At 49.1% G+C, this 16,409-nt stretch overlaps 1 protein-coding gene across 2 annotated transcripts in view; it reads right to left on the bottom strand.

Annotated features, from left to right (window-relative positions):
- The window catches only part of DPP6 (dipeptidyl peptidase like 6), a 795,051-nt gene that overhangs the window by 243,323 nt on the left and 535,319 nt on the right, over positions 1–16,409 (bottom strand). The gene's annotated exons all lie outside the window — the stretch shown is intronic.

Below are 16,409 nucleotides of genomic sequence, written 5' to 3'. Positions count from 1 at the left end.
TAACTCCAATACTTTGGCCACCTGATGTGAAGAGCCGACTCACTGGGAAAGACCCTGATGCTGGGAAAAGACTGAGGGCAGGAGGAGAAGGGGACGACAGAAGATGAGATGGTTGGATGGCATCACCGACTCGATGGATATGAGTTTGAGCAAACTCCGGGAGATGGTGGGGGACAAGGAAGCCTGGCATGCTGCAGTCAGACACGACTGAGCGACTGAACGAAACAACAATGGCCAGCTCTGCCTCTCAGGAGCCCAAGCCACTGCTGCAGAGTCTCCTCTGAAAGAGACCAGTTCACAGAACACCGACACCACTGGGTCCTCTATTCCAGGGTCCACGGTGAGAATAAGTACTCGGGCGGTGGGTCCACGGTGAAGTGCCTCAAGATTGACACATCAAATGGCGCTTTATACCGTTAAGATGAATGGTGACACCCAGCACTATAAAAATAGGGACTCTGTGGAATTCTCCGAGCGTCCTTGTCACTTCAAGACGCCCAGGGATGGTGCCAGGCTATTCTCAGTTACAGCACGGAGTCAAGTTCCAGAACATAAAAACGGAAGCCTCACATCTGATCTGCTGTCGGATTCCTTCCCTGAATGACAAAGAGGGATCTGGCAAGGCTTTACACGAATTGTGCTTTACTGTTTCCAAGGGGTAACGGCAGTCTTTTGTCTGTCAGAGTTGTTATAATCTATTTATAATGCTGTTAATTTCATGCACCAGTGTTCTGCTGTTGGAATCACTGACACCAAAAATGCACTAACTCGGTGGCCAGTTGGAAGCTGAGCAATCATCTGGGTGCCTTGTCACCATGTCCAGTATCTGAAGAGGGTGTGAATAAATATTAATAACACCGGCTTAAAAAGGTTTGCTCTGTGTAGTTTACATCTAGAAGTGTGACATTAGGCTGTTTCAATCAGCACATTTCTTTATCTCCTAAAGTGGTTTTTACCTTATGAAGTGTTGACTAAACTATGTTTCTGGTATAAAATTCGAAACTTGAAATTTAAGTGTACTTGCGAAATTATCTAGTAATAGATAATGTTAGCCTGTAATTTGGTCCTGGGCTTCCCAGGTGATGCTAGTGGTAAAGAATTCACCTACCAATGCAGCAGACACGGGTTCGATCCCTGAGTCGGGAAGATCCCCTGGAGGAGGGCATGGCAACCCACTCCAGTACTCTTGCCTGGAGAAGCCCCATGGACAGAGGAGCCTGGTGGGCTACAGTCCATGGGGTCGCAAAGAGTAGGACATGACTGAAGTGACTTACCAGTTGATTTGGGTAAATAAACATTTCACTGTTTTAGTATAATTCTAAAAAGAAGATAATTACCAACTTTGCTGTTCATTCTTCCCTGTGGGTTATGGGTTGAATTGTGTCCCCACCCTCCAAAAAAAGATGTGCTGCAGTCCTGGCCCCCAGGACCCCAGAATGTGGCTTTTTTTGGAGACAAGGACTTAACAGGAAGCAATCAAGTTAAATGGAGATCGTTAAAGTGGGCCCTAAAACCACCTGGCTGGAAGGTGGTCCCTGTGGAAGCGGGTATTTGGGCCAGAGATCTGGGACACAGGAGAGTATCAAGTGAAGAGGAAGGCGGAGGTGAGGGTGACGCTTCTAGAAGCCAGAGAGCACCGAAGACCACCAGCCAGCCAGCAGAACCAGGAAGAGGCCCGGGACAGCTTCTCCCCCACCGCCCCCCACCCCGCCCTCGCGGGCACCAGCCCTGCCGACACCTTAATCTTGGACCTCCGGCCTCCTGTCGCTTGGATCCCAGGCTGTGGCACGGTGCTCCGGGAGACCCGGCGCTCCAGGAGCCCCAGCACACGGACCTCCTGCTCAGATCGCAGCGGGCCCTGGGTGAGCCGCCGGCTGGGGCAGCTCCGCTCTGCTGTACCGCCTCCTCTCTCACAGCTCATCACAAAGGCTTTCAGCACCTCCCATGGGCCCTGCCATCCTGCTGGGGCAGCACCTCTGCCTCAGAGTGCTACTAACAAGCTCTCAGCTGCCTCTTCACTACTTTTACTTATTAAAAAAATTAAAAAAAATTTTGTTTTGGCCCCACCACTTGGCATGTGGGATCTTAGTTCCCTGACCTGGGATCAAACCTGCACCCCCTGCTTTGAAAGGGTGGAGTCTTAACCACTGGACTGCCAGGGAAGTCCCTTCTCTACTTTTAGAACTTAATGGTAGTGAGCAGTGCAGAGGATCATTGCCTCCTAGAGACAGTAGCCAACTATTAGCTCAGAACATCATGAACATTTTATTCATAGCTTTTTCCTACCTCATAGTTTTAGTTATCCTAAAATAAAAGATGGACCAACAGAAATAACTTCTCGTGCTTTCAAAAATCCAGAGAAATAGATTTTATCGTAAATAAAGGTGGAAGCTATTATTTTCCTTAATAACAACAACCTCAGATATGCAGATGATACTACTCTAATGGCAGAAAGTGAAGAAGAACTAAAGAGCCCCTTGATGAGGGTGAAAGAGGAGAGTGAAAAAGCCGGCTTGAAACTCAACATTCAAAAAGATCATGGCATCTGGTCCCATCATGTCACAGCAAATAGAAGGGGAAAAAGTGGAAACAGTTACAAACTTTATTTTGTTGGGCTCCAAAATCACTGCAGATGGTGACTGCAGCTATAAAATTAAAAGATGTTTGCTCCTTGAAAGAAAAGCTACGACAAACCTAGAGAGCATATTAAAAAGCAGAGACATCCCTTTGCCAACAAAGGTCCACATAGTCATGTATGGATGTGAGGGTTGGACCATAAAGAAGGCTAAGCGTCAAAGAATTGCTGCTTTCAAACTGTGGTGCTGGAGGAGACTCTTGAGAGTCCCTTGAACTGCAAAGAGAGCAAACCAGTTAATCCTAAAGGAAAACAACTCTGAATATTCATTGGAAGGACTGATGTTGAAGCCCCAATACTTTGACCATCTGATTCGAAGAGCCGACTCATTAGAAAAGATGCTGACACTGGGAAAGACTGAAAGCAGGAGGAGAAGGGGAAGACAGAGGATGAGATGGTTGGATGGCATCATCACCTCAGTGACATGACTTTGAGCAAACTCCAGGAGATAGCAAAGGACAGGGAAGCCTGGTGTGCTGCAGCCCATGGGGTCGCACGCAACTGGGTGACTGAACAACAGCTTTTAGTTATCCTAAAATAAAACAGATGGGCCAACAGAAATAACTTCTCGTGCTTTCAAAAATCCAGAGAAATGGATGCTATTATTTTCCTAAAGTCATACTGGCCTCACTGACCTAATAGTGAAGGCTCACCTGTAGGCACTACTAGGTTGTTTTACAAAACATCTAATTCCTAAGTATGGATGCTGTTTCTTCAATGTTGTGGCCTTTGTCTCCTCAACTCTCATGTTGAGGACCACCTCAATATCCACTTTCCTTCTAGAAGTTTCTGGCATAGCAATCTACATCATGCCAGGCTTTCTCTTGCTTTCCTTAACCCCTTCACACACAGTGGCTGTAACAACACCACGAACATCCTTCAAGCCTTTCTCAGGCGCTTGCACATTGCAGCAATCACTAGTCCTGAGGCAGCCAGACCCTGCAGGGTTCCATGCCGCTGGCTAGAATGCAAATTCTCTGCACACAGGGTTACCTGCCCCCTCCCCACCCCCGAACACCAGGCTCAGCCCTCAGTAAGCTGGAGGTGCTCAAGGCATTCCTCACTGACAGCATGAAGGAAAAATGGAACAGTTTCACTTCAACGGTTTTTCTAATTTGGGTCAAATGCCCTTCTCCTTTCCATGACGAAAATGAATACCTGATCCGAGGAAAAGTAAGTCCTGCCTCATTCTAAGTGGGAGATAAGGGCTTTTATGTATAAAGAAAAGTGCTCCAACGCGCAAACTCACTCGGACGTCAGAACACATTAAGCATAATAAGGTAAAGAAAAGTGCAGAGCAGCCGTCTTTGCAAATAACCACCATTCTCCTCGTTGCTGTCTCTCCTTCCCCTTTGCTGAGGGAACTGAGAGAAGAGAAGAGCTTTTTCATTTAGTAAATGAGCAGTATTGTTTCCCAGCTCCCCTGCACTATTATGGAAAGTGCCACCTAGCAGACATTTTTGAAAACACGCTGTAACAGTGGGAAAAAAAAGATATCTTTAGCCAGCACCATAACTATTATGATTCACTTTTGTGAAAATCATGTATAGTTGATAACCCTAGAATGGGTGTCTTTAATAAACGATCTAATTCACTCTCCTTAGAGGTGAATCAGGGTGGGAAGGCAGGAATTTCTCAAACGAGAAAGCAGCAGTGCTGAGGGGTGGGGAGGCACCTGGTTTGGGGTCCAGCACCCTGTCCTACAGCACCGTTGGGTTCCAGAATGCCAGGAAGGAAGCAGGAGAGAAGGCAGGTGGAGTGTAGGCGATGAAAGGAAGAGACGGGCAGAGCGAAAGAGCAGGCTGGGAGGGGAGAGGAGAGGGAGCAGGCGGGGGGAGCTGGGAATAGAGGGAAGGCACCCAGCACGTGCACTCCCCTGAGTTGTTACAACACCCAGAGTCACATGGCCACTTCAAAATTCATCAACACTAAGCGAAGAACATCCATACCCCAAGGAATCAAGTTATACCACTGGGGGCTTGAAAAGACACAAAGCTCATCAAAGCACAAATGCTGCTCCCTCAGAAGTGTGTCCTGCCTGAGACCTGGGTCTGGAGCCCAGCCTGGGAAACCCACAGGGGTCTGGGTCTCTTATTCATGTCGGCTTCCGGGCGTGGGGGAAAGACCTGAGGCCCAGGCAGGGTCTTGGTCTGTTCCAGGTCAGACGTGGAATCCCACCTGAAACCCAAAAGGCCATCTCTCCTCATTTCTTTAGTCTGAAACCTACCAGTGGTGGTCTCCTGTACGTTCAGTATCGTGGTTGGCGCTGTGGGGTGAGGGCAGAGGGGGCACCCAGGACAATACCTTCTATTCCTCTCTGATACGTCAAGCTGGGAGTCAGAGGTGCATCTTAAGGAAGTCAGACAAATGGGAATCGTGATGTGTCAAAGAATCGCAGGCAGCAGACACTGTAGGGATTCAATGTCACAAAAAGTTTCGGCCCGAGATGACCCAGGGTGAGAACGATCATCGCTACCAAAGGGCAACTTCTCACCAACTTCTTTTCACTCATCAATTCATTCAGTATTTACTTTGCTTGTACAGTAGGGCAGGAGACCAAGGATGCAATGATGAATAAGATACACTGCCTAACTTCAATCCTGAGTCTAGCAAGGGATACAGATAGACACATGCACAGAGGAACCCGTCATGTAGTTCTTGAAATGGCATAAGCAGGTGGGCATGTTACAGAAGGGCTTCCCTGGTGACTCAGATGGTAAAGAATTTGCCCACAGTGCAGGAGACCAGAGCTTGATCCCTGGGTTGGGAAGACCCCTCGGAGATGGGAATGGCAACCCACTCCAGTATTCTTGCCTGGAGAATCCCGTGGACAGAGAAGCCTGGCGGGCTACAGTCACTCCATGGGGACGCAAGAGTGGGACACAACTGAAGCGACTGACACTTTCGCTATATTACAGAAGGTCGAGGTTTGAGGCAGTGCTTTTATAGCATGAAAATTTCCATCCATAATCTCCTGAGCTATCTTTAATGACGCATGGTTTTCCATCCAAAAGACCAGGGAACCTGAGGGAGCAAATATACATATTTGCTCCAGGGTCCTGGAGTCACCCTTTGGTTAAAATAAGAAACATAATCTGCTGCCTTTGAAAGGTTGGGGGTCCATCATCATCACCCCTGCGTTTTCCCCAGGTGCCTGACCAAGGAGCATGTACTCTTGCCAAGAGCGCCTCGATTCTTCTGCCTGCGTGGAGGCAGCTTTAAGACCGCAGATCACACCTACCTTACATTAGGATGCTACTAGCTACTAACTCGGAGAAGGCAATGGCACTCCACTCCAGTACTCTTGCCTTGAAAATCTCATGGATGGAGGAGCCTGGTGGGCTGCAGTCCATGAGGTCACTAGGAGTCAGACACGACTGAACAACTTCACTTTCACTTTTCACTTTCATGCGCTGGAGAAGGAACTGGCAACCCACTCCAGTGTTCTTGCCTGGAGAATCCCAGGGACAGGGGAGCCTAGTGGGCTGCCGTCTATGGGGCTGCACAGAGTCGGACACAACTGAAGTGACTTAGCAGCAGCAGCAGCTACTAACTGTTCTCAACACAACCCTAGCATAGGTATAGCAGCGAACAATGCCACCTAACCCACTAGCCTGATCATTGCATGGGGGACTTCGGTCCATAATTAAAGGGCAGTGGGGGCTTGGTTTTCCTCTGCATTCTGAGGCCCCAGCCTCCCAGGACCTAGAACCAAGCTGCACATGCTGAGGGAGGCTGGGTTCTGGTTGTCTGGCGCCTCAGGGGCAGCCAGGAGCTCCCCTCTGCTTCAGAACTGGGGTGAAGACTAGGGCCCAGAGGCACAGGCCGGTTCTTTTGGGCAAGGGGTCCATGTTTTATTTTCCATGTACACACACCCGAGTGGCCACCCATGTCCCCAAAGTGATGCGGGATTTCTCTTTAATGTTCATGCCCTAAGACTCTGAACATAAGCTTGCTAGAGCTGATGATCACCTGTCCAACACCTAAAAGAGATCAATTTGTAACGCTAGCAGTCCAGTGAATGAGCACAATCTAATTCTTAAAGTAAAATCTCATATATTTGAGTTTTCAAGAATTCATAGAAAAGAAAATACATGCTGTGATCTCAGGAAGGTAGCTTTCACACACCAAGCATTATTCACAAGGCAAAACGCATCATTATTCAATCAAGATTTGCGCTGTTCTGCCAAGGAAACCAGAGTCTAGCTGAAAGGGAGCTGTTCACAGCTGATGCTAACAGCGCATGCACCACACTCACACCTGATGTGAACACAGCCCTGGGCAGAGGGGTGGGGACTAACCTGCAGTGTCTCTAAACCTGTCACGTGCCCCCCAAACCATCACCCTGCTGACAGAGCATCACACATTCAACCCAGAGCACTGGAGAAGCTGCTTCTGCAGGGCTTCCCCCATGGCTGTTTTCCAGTCTCACCTCTCCCCTAGCTGCATTCCCCTGGACCCTGCAGAGTGTCTGTATGGTGAAAGGGACCCCTTTCCTCTCTTATTTCAGCACCTGCTCTGCTGATCAGCACCGGGTCTAAAGGCACTGACCAGGCACCTTCCAGTCCCCGGAGAGTGAATGATTTCCTCTCCTTTTTTGCTCATTTCGTGAAGCTGGGTTTAGAGTGGTTTATGGGATAAAGATCGGCTTGGGAGGCAGTAGTTATTAATGACCCATCTCATCCCATAGGATATAAAAGACTCACGGGAGCAGAAGCTCTACCTGTTTTGTTCACTGCTGTATTTATTCCCAGAGTCTAAAAACTGCCTGGGACATATCCTGGGCTTAATAAATAGTGCTTGAATAAGTGAATATGTGCTGAGGAGGATTAGAAGTAAATCAAATGGGTTAACAAATTATTTTGCACTGTTTTACTTCTGGTAATGGTGTAAATCTTTTTTTATTTTTTCTGCTGCTCCTTCCGTTCTCTTCCTGCTTGCCAAGTCACAGCAATGGTGTTTTCAGCAGAATGGGTGCACAGGTTTCTGGGATCTCTACCCCACTTCTGCTGCACCCCTGGTATCTGGAGAGGAGCATGGACTGGGCTGTCTGCCCCGGGAAGGCTGCTGACTGGGGCTCTCCTTATCCAGAAAGTGGTGAAATAACGCAGACCCTGTTCTCAGGTCGGCAGGTCAGTCTGCAGGTGGGGCTGTGGGAACACAGAGCCAGGCCCCTCAGGAGACATCAGTCCATCTCAGCCAGAACTCCAACCTCCCGTGGCACAGAGTTGCCGCCATCTGCAATCTTGTCAGGACCTCCTTGGACCAGCAAAGAGCACAGACGTGGGTGTCAGGGCACTGTGGTTTCTTCTGAGTCCTCCAGACTCGCTCTGAGACTCTGAACACAGGGCGCTGGTCTCCCCTTCCTTGAACTGAGGATTCCATCCTTGGGCTCACACCTTCTGGTCTTGTTCATCGCAGGACAGTCCTTTTCCCCCCTAAAGAAGCTCAGCCAACCAGGGCCTGCAGCTCGTGATGGATTTGGCAGCTGTGATCCCCTTGCTGGATGGGTCTGAGGCTGTTTATATTTAGAGAGTGGAAATGCTGTTGAAACAGCAAAGCCCTTAATCTCTGCAGTTTCACTCCCGGCATGCAGCAGGGTGGACAACGTGGCTTGCGCACTGCCTGTGCTGTGTTCCCTCTGATCAATCCCTGTCTGCTTCCAGACTTCTCATTTTCACGGACTCTCTTCCCAAAGAAGGGCCCCCGAGAAAGGATGACACTAAGTCGTCCTCTGATGTTTATCATTATCACTATAATTATCCTTGACATTGGCACCACTGTAATTAGCAGCTGTCACCATCCTTGTTGATGCTTTCTTTGTCACCATCACCATCATCACCACCACCATTACCACCATCATCATCACCACCACCATTACCACCATCATCATCACCACCATCACCACCATCATCACCACCATTACCACAATCATCATCACCACCATCACCACCATCATCACCACCACCATCATTACCATCATCACCACCATCACCATCACCACCACCACCATCACCATCACCACCACCACCATCACCACCACCATCACCACCACAATTACCACCACCATCACCACCACCACCATCATCACCATTACCACCACCACCACCACCACCACCACCACCACCACCACCACCATCATCACCACCACCACATCACCATCACCACCACCACCACCACCATCACCACCACCATCACCACCACCACCACCACCACCACCATCACCACATCACCATCACCACCACCACCACCATCACCACCACCATCACCACCATCATCACCATCACCACCATCACATCACCACCATCATCACCATCACCACCACCATCACCACCACATCACCACCACCACCACCATCACCACCATCACCACCACCACCATCACCACCACCACCACCATCATCACCATCACCACCACCATCACCACCACCACCATCACCATCACCACCATCACCACCACCACCATCACCACCACCATCATCACCATCACCACCACCATCACCACCACCACCACCATCACCACATCACCATCACCACCACCACCACCATCACCACCACCATCACCATCACCACCATCATCACCACCATCACCACCACCACCATCACCACCACCATCACCACACATCACCACCACCACCACCATCACCACCATCACCACCATCACCACCACCACCACCACCACCACATCACCACCATCATCACCATCATCACCATCACCACCATCACATCACCACCATCATCACCATCACCACCACCACCACCACCATCACCACCACCATCATCACCATCACCACCACTATCACCACCACATCACCACCACCACCACCATTACCACCACCACCACCACCATCACCACCACCATCACCACCACCACATCACCACCATCATCACCACCACCATCACCATCACCACCATCACCACTACCATCATCACCATTATCACCGTCATCATTGTCATCAGCACTATAATCATCATTATTATCACCATCACCACTATAATCACCATTACCACTATAATCATCACCATCATCACCACCACCATTACCATCATCACCATCATCATCACCACCATCACCACTACCATCATCACCATTATCACTGTCATCATTGTCATCAGCACTATAATCATTATTATTATCACCATCACCACTATAATCACCATTACCACTATAATCATCACCATCATCATCATCACCACCACCATTACCATCATCACCATCATCATCACCACCATCATCACCGTCACCACTATCACCACCACCACCATCACCACTATAATCATCACCATTATCATCACCCCCATCATAACCATCATCATCACCACCATCACTATCATCTTCATCACGACCACCATCATTACCATCATCACCACTACCATCACAACCATTATTATCATCACCATCATCACCACTATCATCATTACCATCACCACTGCCACAACCATCATCAGCTGCCATCACTATGGCAATATCCATGATCCCACTATAAGTCTCAACCTTCATCTGCAGCAATAGCTCCTTTCCTGCAAGTTAAGAATGCATCCTGAGCATCCATGATGGTGAATGAGCATCAGAGGCAGAATGAGGCCACCTTCCAGGCTCTGCTCCTGGCCCCTACTCTCCTTCCACACTGGCCTTTCAGGCAAAGTTATCTTTGTACCTCTGAGCTACCACCTCAATGCCAACAAATGCCAAGATGCTCAGTGAAAGGCACAGCTAACCACATTCCAGTTCTGCTTCCTCATCTAAGTTCATTTCCTCCCTGAGGTACCCCAGGGCCAGCACATTCCCTGTGAACCTCTCTTGCATCACCAAGTCCATCCCTGTTTTCTAATGGGTGACACAGGTTATGATTATCTTCCTTCTTGTGGGTGCTGTCATGATGGCACAGGACATGGCAGTGGTCAATAGACACTTATTAACTGAATGGATTTTTTTTTGGTTTGAGTAGGAAAAAAGATTGTGTCTGCCTCATTAGTAAATAAAGGCAGATTTGCCAAACTTGGCTTTTCCATTTCACATGAAAAGAGATTATGGAATATCCTCTTTTTATTTACCATAAATGTGAATGCTGTGATACTGGTAGGTTCTAAAAAGACACTAGAAAATGGTATTCAAGCTTGGATGGGATGTAAAAACACAGATGGAAAAAGCTTTAGATGAAGACAAGGGTGTAATTTTTGATCCATAAAAATGGAACCAAATCAGGAATTCTCAGGCTCACACTTTCGGGAACCTGTTTATTTCAGGACCATTTGTTTCATATTGAATTTGCAACATCTCTGCCCCATGTGCCTCCTCAGAAGAGGAACTGTGGGAGGGGCTCCACTCGATTATATAGACCATTTTGCCAGAGAAGCGACCACCCCAGCGACCACTGTAGGACTATCTGCATTGCTTTGCATCTTATCTGGATAAGCCCATGGTTACTGAGAGCTGAAAAGGCTGTGTTTTACCCAACTGTGGGGGAGGGGGAGCTGAAGGCAACATGGCCCTCCTGGATGCTGCCTCCCTCCTCTGCACACCCCTCCCACCTGTGGTCACAAAACCAAAAACCTCAGTTTATGTAAGAAGATGAGACGACTAGTTAGGAAGAGGCTTACATCCAGAATGAAAACCCACTTATTTGCTCACTAATTTACTTAATTAATTATTGCAATCATTAATGTGGATATTTTACAGGGTGAATCAAGGATGACTAAGCTGTTAAGAGTCTGGACACTTGTTCAGCAAAGGGAAGGCTAAGGATGTATGAAAGCTGCTTTTAAATACTTGAAGGTCATCAAGTGACAAAGGAGAAGAAATTGTATTTAGTATCTCTCTGAAGTTGGAGTGTCTAAGGGCAGCAACTATCTGTTGCTAAATGCACTTAATTATAGTTATAGGCTTCCCTGCTGGCTCAGACGGTTAAGAGTCTGCCTGCAATGCGGGAGACCTGGCTTTGATCCCTGGGTCAGGAAGATCCTCTGAAGAAGGAAAAGGCAACCCACTCCAGTGTTCTTGCCTGGAGAATCCCATGAACAGAGGAGCCTGGTGGGCTACAGTCCACGGGGTCACACAGAGTTGGACACGGCTGAGTGACTAACACAAAGTCATAAATGGAGACTCTGTCACACCAGCCACATTTCATGGTTTCCATGGCCGTGTGTGGGCAGAGGCTACCATGGTGGAGAGGGCAGATATAGAGAATTTCCATCACTGGGGACAGCCCTGCTGTGTTCAAGGTGGAGCAAGTTCCAGCAGATGGGAACTTCTACAGAGTAGGTTTAAATCAGTCTATAGAAGAACTCAGGATTCCCAGGTGGTGCTAGTGGTGAAGAACTTGCCTGCCAATGCAGGAGATGTAAGAGATGCAGGTTCCATCACTGGGTTGGGAAGATCCCCTGGGGAAGGAAATGGCGACCCACTCCAGTACCCTTGCTTGAACAGAGAACACGAGAATCCCATGGACAGAGGGGCCTGGCGGGCTACAGTCCACGGTGTTGCAAAGAGTCAGACACGACCGAGTGACTGAGCACACATGCACAGAGGAACTCTCCCCACACCAGACCTGTCCAGTCTGGGGAGAGGAGGTCTACAAGGAAGAACTAAGTCATGAGAGCTCAGACAGAAGCCCTCCAGAAAAGTTACAGACAGTGGACTGTGACCACAGCTGGGCCGTGACCTGGCAACACCCCTTCAGCCTCAAAACTCTATGACGCTGTGAACCACAACTTACATTCAGATCAGCACAAGAAGAATTACACATTCATGTTGAGAAAACATAAAGGAATGGAGAGGTTGAATGCACCGGCATAGCAGGCATCAGTTGATAATCGTAAATCTAAGCAGAGGAAATTTGGGGACTAATCAGATTTCTTCAATGAAATCCCACACAAGAAAAGCTGATGCCGTCACCCCAGCCAATTTCACCAGCCGATGAAAATAAAATAGATTAAGTAAAAATAACCAATACCCCCAGGAACAAGTGCACTCAGGTGACAGATAAAGATTTGAGTAAATTAATACATATGGGCAGAGGTTTCCTCCGGATCCAGCTTCTGTTTTCCTTTGATAAATGGCTTTGTGAGAACAGACTAATCCATTACAGTTTAACAAGCCTGTTTCTCCTCAATGGAGAAGATGTTCGTCCACTAGGCTTCCAGGTAACTGGGCGTGTGTGAGGTCCACAGGACTGAAAATAAGGGGTGATCACTAGCTGCAGACACAGAGCAAAAGTCGTATGATTACTTTAGTAATTACAATTTGATTTAATTTGTGAAACCACTCTGTAGGAATATGTGTATGAGTGTGTGTGTGCCCAGTCGCTCAGTCATGTCCGACTCTTCGTGACCCCATGGACTGTAGCCCGCCAGGCTCCTTCCTCCATGGAATTCTCCAGGCAAGAATACTGGAGTGGGTGGCCATTTCCTTCTCCAGGGGATCTTCCCGACCCAGGGGCTGAGCCCGCTTCTCCTGCATTGCAGGCAGATTCTCTGCCATCTGAGCCACTCGAGAAACCCTTTCAGGAATATATGTATTACTAATTCTGTGAGGCCCATGGATATTTTTGTTTTAACAGAAATGCTAGCTGTTTCATTTAGTTGAAGATCATTAAAAATCTGTGAGTCTAATGTAGACACTTAGGAGTAGCCCGTTGGGATGAGGTCCTAGAACAAGTCACAAGCTAATAAAAAGGCAGGAAATGTCTCAGTAATGAAAAACCCAGGGTGAGAATTATTCTCACTGTTAATAGTGAGGGAAAAAGTTACTTTGCAGGCAGTGGCGACCTCAGGCGTCTATTACATGTTAAAATAACACAGACTGCCCCTCGGAGGAACCATGAACCAGTCTCTGTCCTGTGATTAGGGTGAAAGTATCCACAGGAAATCCACTGCCAGCAGCTTAGAGAAGAGCCATTTGTTTTATTTTCTTCATTTTATGGAAGCACAGTTGATTTATAATGTTGCTAATTTTTGGAGTCCAGCAAAGTGACTCAGTTATATGTATACACACACATACATACACATTCTTTTTCGTATTCTTCTCCATTATGGATTGTCACAGAATACTGAATATAGTTCCCTGTCCTGTACAGTAGGACCTCGCGGTTTATCCATCCTATGTATGATAGTTTGCATCTGCTAAGCCCAAACTCCCAACCCATCCCTCCTCCAGCCCTGACCTCTTGGCAACCATGAATCTGTTCTCTGTGCTTGTGAGTCTGTTTTGTAAATAAGCTCATTTGTGTCCTAATGTAGATTCCACATAGAGGAGACATCATATGGTGTCTGTTTTCAGAGAAGAGGCATTTTAACCCAGCAAAGACACCTCCCTCTTCGGGGGACCCTTCTGGGGACGCCAGCAACCAGGGTCGTGTGAAGAGAGGCAGCATCCGCAAGCCCGAGGAGGCCGCCTGGCTCCTCCAACGCTGTTTACCGATGGAGCCTGCGCAGAAGCAGGAGCTGGGAGGGCGCTGGCCGCGAGCATCCCTGGCCTGAGATCCGCCGGCTGCTGCTCCGCCCTACCATCTGGGGGACCAGACGGGAGGAAACGACTGACCAGGCCTTGTCCCTACCACACATGTCACGGCCAGCGAGACTGCCCGGGGTGGCAGCTGTGTGCCCCCAAGGCCTGATGCCATCTGCCTGCGATCCTGTCTCCCTGGATCTTGCTCAGGGCTCCGCCCAGGTCCTCACGTAGGGACTGAAACAATCAGTTTCTGCCCGTGCAATCAGCCCTTCTCTGTCAGCTCCACAGAGCAGTGGAGAGACGGTGATGGAACAGACAAGACAAGCCGGGGCAGGAAGACGGCTCCCACCCCACTGCACTATGCCAAGTCCTGGGACGCGGGGCCAGGCAGCTTCAGGCCTCTCCCGCAAGGTGGGGGATGGGCAGGACGCTCTTAGAAAGGTCCATTTCAGGGGTCAACTGAGGGACTGGACTGAACTGAGAGGGTCCAGAGGACAGCAGTTGGTGACCTCAGATGGATGGTGCTGTCCAGGCCCTGGGCTCTGCTCTGACCTCTTCCCCCCTCTGGGTCCTATTTGTCCAAGGCCCCGACATCACAGCTTCCTTGGAGTTGAAGAGGGTCAGGAGGGAGCCGGTCCCTCCTTGCCAGGGCTGGACTTTCTCAGGGCTCCTCCCTCAAGCATCCTCCTCGGCCTGTTAGGGCACACAGTGGCTGAGTCCCTGTCCCTCTGCCTGTCCCCCGAGTCAATGGCCACGTGGCTCTGTCTCCAAGCCAGTGGCACAAAGGATCAAGCCAAACACAAGACTCTGACCACAACCCACCTTCTTGCCAGCCAACCCCAGCTCCACAGACTCCGGGGCTCGTGCTGGCTGCTCCAGGCGGTCAGTGTAGATGAATCTCACGCCCAAACCCATCAGGAACACCCCACCCTGAGCATCTGCTCGCGGGGGTCCCTTGGGGAATGCCTCTTCCCCCTCTCATTTCTTGACCTGACAACTTGGGTCAGACCCCTGCTTCAGCCCCCTGTGCTCAGCTCAGCTTCCCCTAGAAACCAGCCCCCTCCAAGGACCCCCCTGCCCCGCCCACAACTCCTTGGAATCCCTGCCCAGAGACAAGGTCATGACCCTACTCAGTTTTGCCTTGTTGGCGCCGTGGGATTCTCTTCTCACTCTCATCGAACTTTCCATAGGCAGACACCCCACCCCGTGCAGAGGGTACGGCCTAGAAAGGCTTGTTGGATTTTCAACCTCAAAGTGAAGGACAAGGTAGGTCACCACATCTTTCACAGCTGAACTTGGAGTCACATGTCTCACCAAACAGCAAATAAGTTCTTTCAACTAAAACACTGCACATTTCTAGATGGTGTTGTTGCTGTTCTTTAGTTGCTAAGTCATGTCTGACGCTTTGCAACCCCATGGACTGCAGCACGCCAGGCTTCCCTGTTCTTCACCATCTCTTGGAGTTTGCTCAAACTCATGTCCATTGAGTTGGTGATGCCATCCAGCCATCTCATCCTCTGCCGCCCTCTTCTCCTTTTGCCCTCAGTCTTTCCCAGCATCAGGGTCTTTTCCAATAAGTCAGGTCTTTGCATCAGTGGCCAAAGTATTGGAGCTTCAGCTTCAGCATCAGTCCTTCCAGTGAATATTCAGAGTTGATTTCCTTTAGGATTGACTGGTTTGGTCTCCTTGCAGTCCAGGGGACTCTCAAGAGTTTTCTGGAGCATCACAGTTCAAAAGCACCAATTCTTCAGCACTCAGCCTTCTTTATGGTCCAATTCTCACGTCTAAACATGGCTACTGAAAAAACCATAGCTTTGACTAGATGGTGAAGGTAACAATATTCCAAAGAAGCCTCAGATAGTCTCCATATTTGGACATCAAAACATACTCTCCTCTTTAAAGCTGCTCTGGAAAGGTTAAACGCTGTTTGTTGCCATTTGTATGACATTCTAGAAAAGGTCGAATCATTGGGACAGAAAACAGATCCGTGGCTGCCGGAGGCCAGGGTGGAGGAGGGCCAGAGAGCAAAGGGGCTTCGAGAGGAGGTTTTCCGGGGGTTGAGCCGTTCAGCATCCTGATCTACAATGGTGGTTACACAGGCTTCAAAACTCAGAGAGCTGTACACCCCCAGCAGCTATAAACATCAAAAGTGAGAAAGAAGGACCTTCCCTGATGGTGCAGTGGACAAGAATCCACCTGCCAATGCAGGGGACATGGGTTCGACCCCTGGTCCAGGAAGGTCCCACATCCCACGGGTCAACTAAGCCTGCGTGCCACAGCCACTGAGCCTGTGCTCTGGAACCCTGGGGCTGCGGCTCCTGAGCCC

The sequence above is a fragment of the Dama dama genome, chromosome 18 (genome assembly GCF_033118175.1).
Source record: "Dama dama isolate Ldn47 chromosome 18, ASM3311817v1, whole genome shotgun sequence".
Classification (NCBI taxonomy): Eukaryota; Metazoa; Chordata; class Mammalia; order Artiodactyla; family Cervidae; genus Dama; species Dama dama.
The sequence above is the reverse complement of the archived record's forward strand: the minus strand, read 5'-3'. Positions and strand labels throughout refer to the sequence as shown.